This window comes from Telmatherina bonti (assembly GCF_933228915.1).
Source record: "Telmatherina bonti genome assembly, chromosome: 19".
NCBI classification, from domain to species: Eukaryota; Metazoa; Chordata; class Actinopteri; order Atheriniformes; family Telmatherinidae; genus Telmatherina; species Telmatherina bonti.
This window is the reverse complement of record NC_136617.1, coordinates 10,322,431-10,337,977: the sequence shown is the minus strand read 5'-3', so window position 1 is coordinate 10,337,977 and position 15,547 is coordinate 10,322,431. Positions and strand designations below refer to the sequence as shown.

General features: G+C 39.4%; 1 protein-coding gene across 3 annotated transcripts in view; it reads right to left on the bottom strand.

The window, feature by feature from the left end:
* Positions 1-15,547, bottom strand: part of cacng7a (calcium channel, voltage-dependent, gamma subunit 7a) — a gene marked incomplete at its 3' end in the record, with an annotated part of 101,665 nt that overhangs the window by 23,469 nt on the left and 62,649 nt on the right. The gene's annotated exons all lie outside the window — the stretch shown is intronic.

The window sequence follows — 15,547 nt, the reverse complement described above, 5'->3', positions numbered from 1 at the left end:
GACATATATGTGTCGATGTATAATGATGTGATCACTCTTTAAAGTAAAAATATAATGAAAAAAAACAAAAAAAAAAATGAGCCGGAAAAATATAAGAGTTGCAAAAAGACAGTAAGTCTGGTACATCGTTTTTTTCTTTAACTGTTTAAAACTACAGAAAATCACCAACGTAAATATTGATGCAGGTTCAGCAGCTCTTCGAATATTGTTCATAAGGGAGGGGGCAAAAGAGCAAGAAGCTGATAAGAGACAAGCTGAGGACAGAATGAGCTCAACAGTCAAGATCGCAACTGAACTGATAAGATGTACAAAGAAAGTGGCTGTCAGGCAGGAGAACAGTGACGCGTGACCTCCTCCGTCTCTTTAGGTGCTGCAGGGTTCATTCAGCAGCCCCACAGAAGATTCTCACACTCACTCATGAGTTCCATTTATTTAGCTTGATTTGTGCAGCGCCACTGAATAACGTCGTCTCAGAGCACTTTACAGACAAATCAACTGAAGCCAGCTCATTTTTCATCCAATCAGCATTTATACAAACTAAATCATAAAGAATAACCCGGCAAAAGACCTCAAGGGACTGCATGTAGAATCTGGACTCAGATTCAAGATGTATGATAAGGTTTTTATACAAACATGTTTGATCAGAAACGCTTTGCAAAATGATGAAGCTTGTGGAGGCTGCTTGTGTGCAGTTGTTTACATATCTGTATGAAATGACATTTGTAAAGTAGAGAAATTTACCGGAAATGCCACTAAAATAGAGGTTTATTCCAGTTTAATACCAGTTTAAATGATTAAGTTTGTCAAATCAAATCAGTTTAGTTATAAAGCCCTTTTAACAGCAGCTGTGGCGGCACAAAGGGCTGTACAATATAGCAAGTAGCAGCAAAAAACACATAAAATGAATAAAATATGACAAAATAAAGTAAGAAAATAATAAAAGACTCAATTTGAACAAATAAAAAAGCAAACAGAAGAAAATAAGATCATGTTGATTAATAGCAAATGAGTATAAATAAGACTTAAACCGAGTCGGGAATTTTATGGGTTCCGTCCAGACGGTGGAACATTGTTTACTGTTCATGTTAATAACTGTTTCATGTCAAACCAAACCTTGTTCCCCAACAATAAGAGAAAGTTTGCCAGAAAAAAAAACCCCATCCAGTCGGGTTACAAAAGGTCTAAACTGGAAAAAGTGATGAGTGACTTCCTGTTGTCTCCACATTCCAACAAGACATCAGCGACAGGAGGGCAAAGTGATCACAACTGATTAGAGAAGTCCCTCCCTCTGACTTAGACAGAAGCAGTGTGTGCGTGTAGTTTGGCTAAATGCGCATCAGTTTTAGTGATGAAAATGCCAGTCTCAACATGAAGAGGCAGTCAGGCGCTCTGCCCTCCTGTGTGAAAACACACAAATCCATCCTCCACTCAGAAAGTCAAGAGACGGCGGAGAACCTGCAGAAGCCTGATAACCGTCTCACCCTGTCGGCTTACAAAGCTTCAGTTTGCAGACTGAAAGGCACCAGTATAACCACTTAAATTACAAAACGTGGTGATGAAAACATTCATGCAAAACTGGGAAAAAAAAAAGTATCTAATTTTATTTTACCGATAATATTTAACCAATTAGTCTTGTTGCTTTGCTCCACCAGAAGGAAAACGAATGCAAATTCCACATCCTGTCGTTAATCTTTGGCCAGTTGCCGTTTTTGTTGCTTATTTTACATTACTCAGCAGGTAAAGAGCTGTCCTTTCTGAACACAAACAACTGTAAAGAAAAACTCCTTCAATCCTGGTTTTAATGCCACGTTTCCCGAAACCTTCTATTAACCCTTTGAAAAATGAAATGCAGTCTGTTCAGATGTGGAGAACATAAGACTGCAATATGTTGTGGGAGTTCGGAGCCTCCCAGCCATGTTTCACTGCAGAGCGCTTTTATTCCAGATCCCAGTACAAAGGAATGTCTGCTCCGTGTTGCAGATGTTTCCCTGCTCTGTCACACACCATTCTAATTAAAGGAGAACTCATTATCAGCTTGTTAATGAGCCATCATACAAGTCAGGTGTGTTGGCGCTGAGAAAAACACTGTGGGTCTGGAAGCACTGGAAGAATTCAGAACAATTATTCTGCATGTTTTAGTGCATTAGTGCACATTTTTAATGTGAAGAAAAAATATAATGTCTTTATATCTATAAGTCTTTTGCTGAATCTGTTTATTTTTCTTTATTTGGAGGCGTCGCAACAAAAGATTCCACCGAGCGAAAGAGTCTCCGGAGGGTGGCTAGCAAAATAATAGGCCTCCCACAGTCCTCAGTGATGTAAATGAGCAGCAGGTAGTGAGGAAGCCCAGATGCATTGTGGGAACCAGAACCAAACTTTGCATGAAGACTTTGAACTGCTTCCCTCAGGTCTGAGATTTTCAACCCAAAGAGTGAAGACCACCAGACCGACAAACTCCGTAGCTCCTCATTTCAGGGCATTTTTAAATAACATCAGAAAATTTTACTTCTTTCATGCTTTTTTTTTTATTGATAAATGATCTCTTATAGTGTTTTTATTGCCTTTGTAGCATTTTATTTCATTAATCGTTAAAGTCTTATTAGTTGTCTTTATTTTTGTTTCATTTCATTCTTCTTAAATCATTTTTAAATTGTTATAATGATGGTTGTTGTGAGTGACTGGATTTTATTGTGTGATGTTTAGAGGAACCTGTCTGTAAATCCAGTTTCCCATTGGAGACAATAAATGACTGAAACTGAACAAAAAAAAGTTACAAAAAGAATATTCAGATCAGGCTACTTCTTGGAGGTCTGAGTGGACACTCAGAGATGTTGCCTGTTTCAGGATGAGGTCCTATAATATAATCGGAGACGACAACATTCCACTTTTTCTTAACCCTAACCCTGAGCTGTAGGTCACCATGCTGGCTGAAATGAACACCATCATCTGCCTGAATAAACCAATCCCATTTTCTAAACGTAAAACAAAAGAAGTTCCTCCTCAGTATGTTGTGAATCGTTTTATAAGCTTTAGCCAGCTGGTGGCTTCATGCAACCATAAAGCCTCGAGAAATGATTCACTTTCTGAACCAGTTTGCTGAAAAGCTTCATGCCGTATGAGGCTTCATCTGGCCATCGCTCTTCACAAGGCTTCAGTTTCACCATCCTTAGCATGGACAAACAAAAACTGGAGGAGGAGGGGGGCACAACTTGGCTGACGACAGAGATCTGAAGAGCACAAACGGCAAACTTGAGGCCGTTTATACTGAGGGAGGTAATTAGCAACAAAGTGCCGGTGTGATAATTAGTAACTGAATGCAGGTGTGTGGGGAGCAGAATGTGTTGCATCCAAGTAACAAAAACATGCAACATGTGAGCCAAACAAAAAATACACAACAGTGAAAACAGAACAACAAGGAAACACAAAACAAACAGCTGAATAAAACATGTAGACGGCTGCTGTGTTAGTTAGCAACCCTGAGAATCTAAAGAAAAGCCAGAGAGAATAGAGTCAAGAAATGCAGTCCAGGTTGTATTGTCTCTCTCACACACACACACACACACACACACACACACACACACACACACACACACACACACACACACACACTTTAGAGGGCATATTACACCGACTTGGAAACTTCTGAATCCCACTTCATACATCTTCAACTGTCATCCTCATCTTCCCGAGTTTATTGATTTACATTGTAGGAACGTGTTTGTTCCCAAAAGGAAGACGAGACCCCACAACGTGACTGTAAACAGATTTATGGCCTTCCGGCACGACGAACACAAGTCCTCACACACGCTGAAGCAGGCCTGTGTTTGCTGAGATAGCAGACGACAAATGAGCTGGGATGAGGTTTTCTTTGTAGTTTAAGCCCCGAGAATATCACCACAATTCCCAGGCTGCATCGGCTGCTCACAAACTGTGTGTGTGTGTGTGTGTGTGTGTGTGTGTGTGTGTGTGTGTGTGTGTGTGTGCGTGCGCAGGGAAAACCCAAGAGCAGAGACAATGTAATGAATTACAGATGAATGGAGCAGCGGTGCTTTGGAACAAACTGTCTGAGATACCGACAAGGGAAAGAGGGACTGGAAGGAAACTTGAGGAGGAAACGGGGAGGAGGATAGGGATGGGGGAAGGGGGGTGGAGGGTTGGGGGGGGGTGAGGGGGGAGTTTGGGAGGTGGACTGATGGGAACAGCAGGAAGGTAAGAATGCAGGAGGAAAAACAGAAAGGACAGACAATAAGAGAGACTCGTGGTCTAATGATGAAAAATGAAGAGAAGTAAAAAAAAAAACCTAAAAGTGGGTTGAAAAGGAAAGAAGGACGAAGCTGCAGAGAAATAAGTCGAGAAAAGCTGAAAATGCGAGGCTTGCAGGAGGACAGAAATGAAACATACTGGGAGCTGTCCGCCACCGTGGTGCTGAAATCCAATCTTTAACATTACAACCACTTTTTTCTCCTTTCTTACAGCAAAACATGTTTCCTTTTATCTCTTTATTTCTACTCAAACTCCACCAAACAGTCCTTTCTTTTTTTTTCCACTTTTTCTTTTCAGCATTTTGACAAAATCATTAAACTGACTTCAGACTGAAAGTCGGTGTTCGTACTTTAAATGTTGCGTCTTGTATGTGTTGTTGAAGCAGACTGAACATCATCAATGTTCAGGCTGTTGTTTACCCCACCCCCCCCCCCACCCCCGCCATGTGAACGCTGACTATTGTGTCTGAGAAGAAAAGAAAGCAGCTTGGTGCCGTTACTGGTGCTGCAGTTTGTCTGAAATGTGAAAACACACAAATTCTTTGTTCACAACCAAACATTCAAACATAAGATTGATTCTTTCTTCTTTTCTTTACTTATGTTCGATTTCAAAGCGATGAGGTATCCTGGTCCACCAGAGTTCCCTCTTAATGAATTTATTCTCATTGTGTCCGTGCTGTTGTTGTACATCGGCTATTTTCTTTCTGCTAACTGATTCCCGACAAACCCGAGTCTCTGCCCCCCCCCTTGTGATTTTTAGCACACAAAGATGTACACCTCTTTGCGTTACAATTTATTCGCTGGTTTTACTCTTTAAATGAGCTGTTTCCACACTGCAGCCCTGAGCACAACACACATTTTCATGTTGATTTATTAATAATTCTCTTTAATTGTATCGGAAGCTTTCAAGCACCCTGAGCGTAGTCCAACTTAATGAATGAGTGCGATTTACTAATTAAGGCATTAAAACAGAAATGTCTTTGTAGGAGTGATAATCAGAAGCTTTGTACATCTGAATTCATTTCTGGAATGAGGTTGTTGACTCAATAAGGAGCCCACTGTGCAGTTCTTCCATCAACAGTCATCATGGATGTGAACGGTGACTTCAGACCTTTTTATTAATAATTCTGCTCTTGTGTGACTCACAGAAGCAAACAGGAGTGAACCAACTCTGTTAATCTGGTTGATAAATAAAAAGGGATTAGTAGGGAGTGTAAATGATTCTGACATACAAGTGTGGTGAATGAATCATAAAGAAAAAAACATTTTACATTTATTGGTCTAATGTCATACCGGGTTTTCTGACTGGTTCTACTGAAGCTATCAGTCAACTCGGGCTGCAGATAAAAGCAGCTGTGAAAAAAAAACATACCTAGAAGTGAAAATACCTGGAATACAGTTGCGTGGGATTTCAACTGGACGACACACTAGACTGCAAATACAACATGGTGACGGTCTACGGGAAAGAACAGCGCAGACTCCACTTCGTAAGGAAGCTGAGACTCTTTATTGTCTGCAGCAAAATGTGTTTTCTCTACAAGTCTGTTGTGAAAGTGTGATCCGTTTTCCAGTCATCAGAAACCTCCAAAAACGTCTTCCCATCCGCTACACAACGCAGATGTGAGCCAGCTGTGTTGGAGCAGGAATGCATCAAAAACCAGCCGGACAGCTGCCGTCCAGGACGCCCTGCTCTAGACTAAGCTGTAGTCTGTTTAAAATGGGATTGGTGAGGGTGGGGGTCCTTTTGTGTTAATTGTTAACTATTTTAAGAACCCTGCAATTTTCCATAGAGGACACATGAATTTTATCTATTATTTGTTTAAAGAAGGAAATCACTAGTTTTATGACCAATTTTGCTCCAATCCATGTCCTCAGCCCAGCTGGTGACAGAATAGCAGCACCTGAATCAGAGTGTAGTCTTTTAGCGTAAATAGGAAATACTTCGTGAGACATTTGGGGAAATATTGAAAGTTCTTTGTTTTCTTGCATGTATAATATTCCACACATTCACAGCGACTGGTAAAGAGAGAAATGTGGCTAAATTTAGTAAGATTACTCTTATAATCTGTGGAAATATCTCTAAATGCTCTAATTGTTTTATAGAAGTGAAGGGACTATTGAAGGGTGTTTATTATGTTATGTTTCATAAAGAAAGAATGAAAGGGGGAAGTGGTGCACTTTCTAACAAATATATTACTAAAACAAAACCCGGAGACTAAAATGAGTCACTATCAGACCCCCCCCCCCCCCCCGCCCTCTCGAGAGGCTGCAATCTTGGCCTACAGAACTGAGAAGTGGCAAAGACATAAAGAAGAGAAACGCAACACAGAGATGAAAGACTTTGCATCAGTCGTGGGTCAATGCAACTCCTGAGCATCATGAAACTACACGTCCCATGGTGCCAGGCGGGGCTCCACAGATGGCGTTCCCAGGTTTCCTTGCTGGGGTAGGGGTGTTGTTTTCTGTTGAGAAGGCAATATGTCCTTCTGTCAGCAGAAAGAGGCTTGTGCCAACTGGCAGGGAAAGAGAGGATATTTAAAGATGGTAGACAACATGAGAAGGGCATGTGGAGTCATGGAGATTAAATGATGGAAGCAAGAGGAGGAAAAATAAAGGAAGGAATCTGGAGGGGAGAGGGTCAAATACATCTTTAAATTGTAAAAGGGACTAAAAAAAACAAAAAAAAAAAAAAAAAGGTAAGTAACTCATATGCTACGCTATAAAACATACAAAGCAGTCTGAACTGAAAAGTAGAAATGAACTGAATGCTGAAGGCGTTGAGCCGAGAAAGAAAGAATTGAGGAAGAAAGAAGGAAGAGAGAAAAGGACAATATCTTTTAAATAGCATCCACATGCTTTAAGACATGTCTATAATGCCGGAGTCTATCGGAGCTGAAGAAGAGTCTCATTTCTCAAAGCGGAGCTTAAGACGACAGAAAGCTTGAGGACAGAAACGCTCATCCTATAGACGGTAAAATGACTACCGGACTGATGAAGATAATTAGCTTATGCAGCCGGCTTAAAAAAGACGGAGGGAGGAAAGGAGGGAGCGCCTTGAAAAAGACTAATGTGCTGAAGGAAGGTGAAAAAAAGAGGAGGAAGAATAAAGCGAATGACGGCAAAGAGGGAAAGACCTTGGCCCAAAAACCGAGGGAAGTCCTTGCACTTCACACACTTACAGCTTGTCTCACACACACACACACACACACACACACACACACACACACACACACACACACACACACACACACACACACTTTGCCTGGCATAATGGATGTTTTTAGCATGTACACTCTTAAAAAAATAAAAGTATTTGTGCTGTAGCCAATCTGAAGCACATTATTACATGAAACCCGCTTATTTTCTTCCTTGTTTGGTGAAAACAACTTACTTTTTTTGACTCATTTAACTTGAAATCAAGAGAAAAGAAGAAGCAACTCAACAGAGAGGCTTACTAGAATCATTTTGCACCAGCTGTGAGAATACTGTAAAGATGCACCAGAAATGGATATTCTGTTGAACAGTTTGTGTTTGTTACCTGCACAGTGGGGCTGTGGGTTGGAACCACTGCCTCACAGCAGGAAGGATGGGGGTTGATGACACTGGCCTTAATGTGGAATTTGCACGCTCTCCTTGTGTGTTTCTCTGGGTACTCCTTCCTCCCACAGTGCAAAGACACACATGTTACGTTCACTGGTCACTCTGAGTTCTCCCTCGGAGTGACTATGTTGGCCCTGCGACCTGTCCAGGATCTCACTGCCTCTCGCCTGCTAATTGCTGGGATAAGCTCCAGCTTCCCTGCAGCCCTGAACTGGACTTGGAGAAAATGGATGGGTGGTGCTTGCTGCTCTGTGAGTTAGTTGTATGTTTTATCGCCTGTATTGTTATTATTTAGACAATGTTGTTGGAAAGTTCTGCTTCATTATTAAAATTGGCACCATGAGTGTGATGGGAAATCCAGGAAGAGAAACTCCAGACAACATAGCTCTAATGTTGGAGCTCATCCAGCTGCAGAAATCCAGCTGTTGATAGTTGTAAAATACAGCTGCTCCCAGATTTTTTACCCCAAATAACTGAGTAATTAAATATATGATATATGAAATGAGTCATAATGCAGCCATAGTGTAAATAAGGGTTCCCAAGTGTGGGTCTTAAGATCTACCATCCTGCAACCTTGAGATTCAACCCTTCTCCAACATGTCAGAATCAAAAGGCTCTGTTCCCTGATCCACATGACATGCAGCTCTGCAGATGCCCTGTAATGAGATATTCATTACATTCAGGTTTGTTGGAGAAGAGACGCATTGAACAGTTGCAGGATGGTAGAACTTGAGGACCGGATTTGTGCACCCTTGGTCTGAATCGAAAGCTGGAAAACTGAGAAACTGAAAAACTAAAACTTAAGTTAGTGTTTTTTTTGGTGGGTTTGGTTCATCCCTGTGACGTGCCACCTTCATGCAAAAAATGAGTTTCTCTCACTAAGATAATCCCAAATCCAGATGTTTTAAATGCCATGAACCTATTAACTGTGTTTCCACATTAATGTGTTCAATGTTAATTCCACAGATTTATTTCTGCATTAAGAGATTCATTTGGCCAACCCTTATTAAAAATATAAATGCAGAATAATCAATAAATGTAGGCTAAAAATCTCATTACAATTATTTTACAACCTCCAGCTTGAGACACTCATCTGATTTATTGTTTTGGCTGGATTTTTTTCAGTGTAATACAATACTTTATAAATTATATTGCAAAACAAAAGTATACCACCAAATTGGTTTCTTTACCACACAGTGTTGTATAAAATTAAGTTTCATGTCAGTTCTGATATATTTTATTTGGGAAACTTTAATCTGATAAATTGAGTCAAAGTGCCACCAGATTCTATTTCAGTCTGACTCAAAACTGCTGATTTGAAGAAACATGGCAACTTAACTTGGGTAAACATAATTTAATAACATCTTAACTGAGAATTAATTTAAGTTAGTTCAACTATTGTCTTTTTACAGTGCACCATTCCATCTCAGCATCTTTATACACTTATTACTCTGAATGGAGGGTCATGTGTGTTTGAGCTGAGATTTGGCCCTGGCATGCTTTAAAGGGGGGGATTACTATCTCACTGTATCTCCTGGCTACACATTTATTGAGGTCATTATGGCTTTAGGTTATCTTGAGCCTGAGAGGCAAATCTTGCCTTTGTTGCATTAAGGCCACGAATATTTACCCAAACAAAAGGTCTGTTTCTGAGTCCTTTTAATCTTCCATTTTCACACTTGCAAGACTTGAGGAGCACAGGAAACGCTACTGTCTCACACCTTTCCACTGTGGAATTGGGTGATGAGGAACATCTGCAAATCGTGACTTCCTGAAACACACAATCCCATTAGCACATCTCTGACAAACCCTGACTGGCCCCATGTGTAAAGAGGAGAACACATGCAGAGTTTTCTGTCAGTCCGCTTTGTCCTGATTTACATTTAGTCACTTGTTTGTCCTGTGAAGTGTAACACAATGTATTTTTCTGTAGAGACTGTTAGAAAAAAGTCCCTTTACCTGATGTATTGTCTAGACTTTGGACTTAACTGGCAATTCTGTGTAGTTAGTATGACCTAATGTCATCCATCACAATGCTTAACTTTACTCCATACCTTTTACTATTTTATTCAACAATGCAGCTTCAAAGGCATAACCTTGTCTATTAGAGCTTCTGCAAAGACACAATTCAAGAAAATGAACAGTGGTTTTCATGCACAAAACTCTTTCTTGGCATCTGTGAAAACTTCTGTTTAAGTACTTTTAAGGGCTGTTTCTGCTCAGCGGTTCCTTCAGGGCCTGTACGGTTGAGAACGCTGTTAATTGGGTTTCCGTTATAAAAGTGTACCATATAACTGAACCAAACACCATTTCTGGACCGCCTTTAGTTCTAGGTCCATAGTAAATGGTATGGTATGGATAAGGCGGAGCTACTGGTGTCACATGATACCATCCATGCTATTCAGTCCATGCTGGAATGATAAAAAGCACACGGCAGTAGAACCACAGACTTTTCAAGCTATAGTTTTATTTCATTGTTGTTTGGAGCATCACAGTTGTTGCACTAGGCAATTGATCTTATACCCACTTGCACAGTGACAGTCAGACTTGCAGCTGAATTGGCTCAACCGTTCTGAAAGTTCTTCATCATATCAGCTTGAGCCAAACCACTCAGTCAAAACGGTGCTTTAGTCTTTCAATGGGCATAGTTGGTGTTTTCAGCTACATGTGTGAAGTCTTAACTAGAAAATTTAAGCGTTCAAATCTTTTTTTTTTTCTTGTTTTAAACTGAGAAAAAAAACTGATGCTTGCAGATGCAACATAGTGAGTTTGGCTTAAACATCTTATTTGGGCAACTTGTGAAAGCAATTTAAGGTTTAAAAACTGGTTTAGAGTGTAATTAAGACCATTAAGATGTTATGATTTAGATTTTTCTTCCTTATTGTCACTGTTAATATTTTTTTACTCCATTTGTTACATCATGTACACGTAGATGGAGCGCTAAACACCTGGGCCTTTTTTTTTTTATTATTCCTAAAAGGAACTATTAGGTTGCACAGAATTAAAAAAAAAACTGCTTGCTGGTTAGTGTTTGGAGGGAAAATGGGTTTATAATAAAATCTAATCCTCAAAATTAAAATAAATTGAGATAACTTTCTCCTTGAGATGTTTTTGGCATCTCAGTAGTAATCTATTCTAACAATATAACTAGCTGATAACTAAAAAGAAAGAATTGCACTGTAATCTTTTTCTTTTAGATTTTTCATTTTGCACAACATTCTTAATGTAAAACCTTCACCAACAGAGCAACCACAGAAAACTTTCCAGCAAGAAGTTGTTGAGATGAATATTTATTCAATGCGACATGTGTCTGTTGTATCTTTAGGCTTTTACAAATCGCATTTCATCTACAAACTTGTTTTTCTGCTGGCATTGGACTTTTCACTTTCACCTCACATGCTCCTAGTTTTAATGTATTTTCAGTGGCATTGTTTTGGAAAAAAGTCTGTCAATGACCAGGAGTCTGGCTCTGAAGTGAAAAAGATTAAAGTTTACTGAACAGAAAATAAGAAAGAACAGAATAATACAAATTGCAATTTGGAGAGACAGGTCAAAGGTCCGACGGGGTGGAAAGTCTGAAAATGAGTTCTGGACTGAACCATCTTTTTACCCTCGCATAAGAGCATCAATTGTCTGCTCTAAACCTATTTTATTCTAAACAAGAAATGTCTGTTGTTGCTTAAAAAGTTAGGTCACACTGACCCCTAAGTTATAATCTCACTAATGGCCCCATGATATCTGACTCCTTAGCTGTAAAACTAAGTAGGAGTGTTCTAATTAATCAGATCTCAGATGTGTGAATGCAGACATCTCAGGGCCTCTTCTTCATTAGCTATGTCTGTAAGGGGAATAAGCAGACTCTGTGTAACTCAGCTTAAATTCTTCTGTTCACCATGACCTTTTCAGAAAGCCCACAAAGCCATAATCAGAAATGAATATATGCTAAGGACTATAAAATATACCAGAATCTAAGAACATAAAATTTCCACAACAGGCATGATATCACTTTATATAATTTCAAATCCTGATGATGCATCACCCAGGTTTGTACCAGTCTGAGAATAATGTGAGAAAAAAAATGAAATCAGTTTTTGTCTTTATGAAACATGCTCTTTGTTGTCTTGACCTTGACAGCAGCTGTAGAAATAAGGTTCTCTAAACTCGCCCTCCAGCTTAAGTTTCAGTAAAACTGTAGGTCATATAAAAATACAGCCATGACATGTTTCCATCTCTGTTGGGTCTGAAATGCTTCACGGTGCATTCAGGGACCCTGGCGGCGTTGACCCTGCCACCGTTACTGACTGACATCATCGGTCATCTCTTCAACCCACGGTTGTGTGTTCACTCTCACCTCAGACAGCAGACGATGGGAACATTATTTCATGTCTAAAACCCACTTGACTGACATCTCTAATTAAACAGCTGTCCGTTAAACTCGACCTTCACTGTAGCAATCGCTGCCTGTACAGAAATAACTTTGCTCCATGCATAATTTCATAAGGAACTCGTTTAACTTCTTGTCACATTCTGACGGTACATTTTTCCTTTTTCCAGACTGGTTTTTATATCTAATTACTGTCCGAACTGGTTTATCAGAAGCTTACAGTATATTACTCCATGTTAGAACTCATTTCGGACATCACACAGCAGTGGTGTGTTTACCTTCAGGGGGCTTTGTGCTCTCTGGTCAGTTTTATTCTTTGCAGGACAGGCAGTCCAATGTACAATTGGCCAAAAACCTACAAATCCTTACAACAACCAAGAAAATGGAAGATCGGACTTTGGTTTTCTGACTTTGACATTGGCTTCCTCTGAACTAAAGAACTGATTTCAAAGTTTTATCACTAATGTCCAAAGTACTGATTGTTTTTAGTCCAATAGATATCCAATCTGCTGATAAAATATGAGCCCCCAAGATGAAAACGCGTTCTTATGGAGCGTTGGTGGTATTTGGTCCTTACTGGTGGCTGTAGTTTCAACATGGCAGACTGTCATGGCGCCCCCTGGTGGCTAACCCGTCGTTTGTATAAATAAATCTAAAGTTCTTTGTTTATGACAATGAGCCAGGTTTAAGCGAAGGTCATAATATACTGATTATGACACATACGTAAATGCAGACATGGATTTTGGCCAGTAAACATAAAATACACATTGTTCCTATAAGGTCATCTGGGTCGAGTTCTCTTTCCATCCTGAGAGTTAAAACTAAACATTTATTTGTTATTCTTCTCATATCTGCATCAGAGTACCTGAAGTCTCTTCAGTTCTTTTAAATCAGGTATGGAAATCTTTTTATTCGCTCCCACATTTAATTAAGATAATGTTTCCTTTCTTTTAGGATATCTTTTTGCATGTATGGACTCTGACAGGGAGGATTATGATGCATTTCCTATTGATGTCTGCTTCATATCCAACCCACTGTATTCTGCTGTCTCTGTTCTAGCTTGTTCTGTTTCGCTCTAATGTCTTCTACTCTTAGTTTGTTTTAAATATTCTATTTTAATGAGCGTTTTAATCTTTGTTGCACCTTGCTTTCAATATTTAACGTGAAGAGTTAAGGTTAGCATGAGTTGAACAGGAAGATTGCTTTACAAATAAACCTGCCTTGCCTTCCATAGATGTTGGAATCGAGCAGCATAACTGAATACAATTTCCCCATCATCTTTGTGATTGCGAATATGTGTGTGTGTATGTGTGTGTGTGTGTGTGTGTGTGTCTACGCATTCATGTCAGTTTAGATTGAATATACGCTGCTCTCCATCAACATGTTTTTAGTGTTTTATGTGTATGGGTTATCTGTATGGGTTAGTGTATTTTTTTTGAGTTTTCAGCTCTATGACTAATTTGTTAAGATCACCATGGCAACAGAGCATGCACCTTTGAAACAAAGTCAAGTCAGCTGAATTGGGCCTGAATTGGGACAAAGCACATGCCTAATATTTGGCTCTCTGAGGCAAAAGTAACTGTTAACACTACCAGTTTGCCACTTTTAACTCCTGAGGAGTTGTGTTGAGGGTGTGTGGTGTGTTAACAGAAAGTTAACATTAGTTACCCTCTGAAGAGATGCTCCTGCTTCGTGTTGAAGTCTTGCAGCTGTATTAATGTCTCCTGTGCATGTCAAACTGGTAGCTGATTTACAACATGTTAAGTAGCAAAAACTAGGCTGTGATTTGATCTAAAAACATTTCTAAAAAGTAATAATAAAAAAAAAGAAGTAGAATAAAAACTGGAAAATATGTTGAGCCACATGACCTGTGATGCCAACTGTTCTGAAAAATGAAAATCCCGATGTAGGGGAACCATTATAAAAAAAAAGACAAACTAAAACTGTAGATTTAGTTTTTTCCCCTTCTTCAGCAGAAGATATCACAGTGGCTGAAAGGAACAGCCTGTCTGTCATTTTACTGGACGTTTGCTGAACTGGTCAGTTTGGAAAAGCACAATGTTAATGACAAAGATTATTTTATTGTTGCTTTTACACAAAAAATGCTATACTTAAAAGTATGAAAATTATCGCTGATATTTCACGCACTGAAAAATATGTCAAGCTTTCAGCACTATGAGGAAGTAGTAAGAAAGCAATATAATACAAACAGTTTGAATGCTGAAATGATCTTTCAACAGATGCAAGCACACCTAACTGTTCAGTACCATGACTGTTTCCACACTAACAATCGTTACAGCAACTTCATACCAGCCATGATAGTCACATTGGTTTCTCACTTTTTACAACATTTTTATAACTATAATGATTGCTGTTGTTTAGACTGTAGGTACATTTTTAATAGTTTTTTGCCAATAAAAAGGTCACAAGTGTCTGTTGCACAATTAGGAAGGATTACTGTACAATTACGTAAAAGAAACAGTAGGATTGACCTGCATGAACCATGACTTGAACTCCTAAATGTGGACAATAAAGACATAAAGAGAACGTTCTCTGTCAGTAATAAGAATGAAGAAAAAGTTCATGTAAGCCTTTCAGATTGTTACCATGGTAATTCTCATTGATCCCTTCCAAATATCATGAATGCATTCAAACGGTTGCTGCAGAAGCTTATTAAACTTCATAAGGATGAATTATTTCTACGATGAATGAATGAGCGCGAGTAACACATTTCTGCAACCATGTTGGATTTTTTACACATCTGAACCGTCTCACAGCAAGACAGAGTTTTAAAAAAAAAAATCTATCTTATTCACTGGAACATCTCTGCAGATTTCCACCAGTAATTATCTGCAGGTTGGGGATGAACAGGAGAGAAAGACTGTTCCCTGACTGCACGTCCTTTTCCATAAAAGAATAATAAAACAATGAATATGCAGTTAGGAGAAATAATTTAAAAAAAACAAAAAAAAAAAACACCCAGCAAGAAGTACTGCAGTCTGCTGGATATGTATCACAGGAGGGTTCCCCAACAAGGAGCCAAGAGTTTTCTAGAGGACACACACACACACACACACTAATGCACAATCACATTTGCCTCACTCCTGGTTTCTCCCAAAATCTTTTTCTCCCTCTGCTTCTCTCTCAGAACCACACAGTTGCACAATCACATCCTCCTCGCGCACTTTGCCTCATCCCTCCTCCTCACCTCCCTCTGCTTTCTCCTCCACTGGGAGCACTGGGAGCGAGGCGGCTTTACTGTGCTGTTCTCCAGACTCTATTCACAACATACAGTAGTACA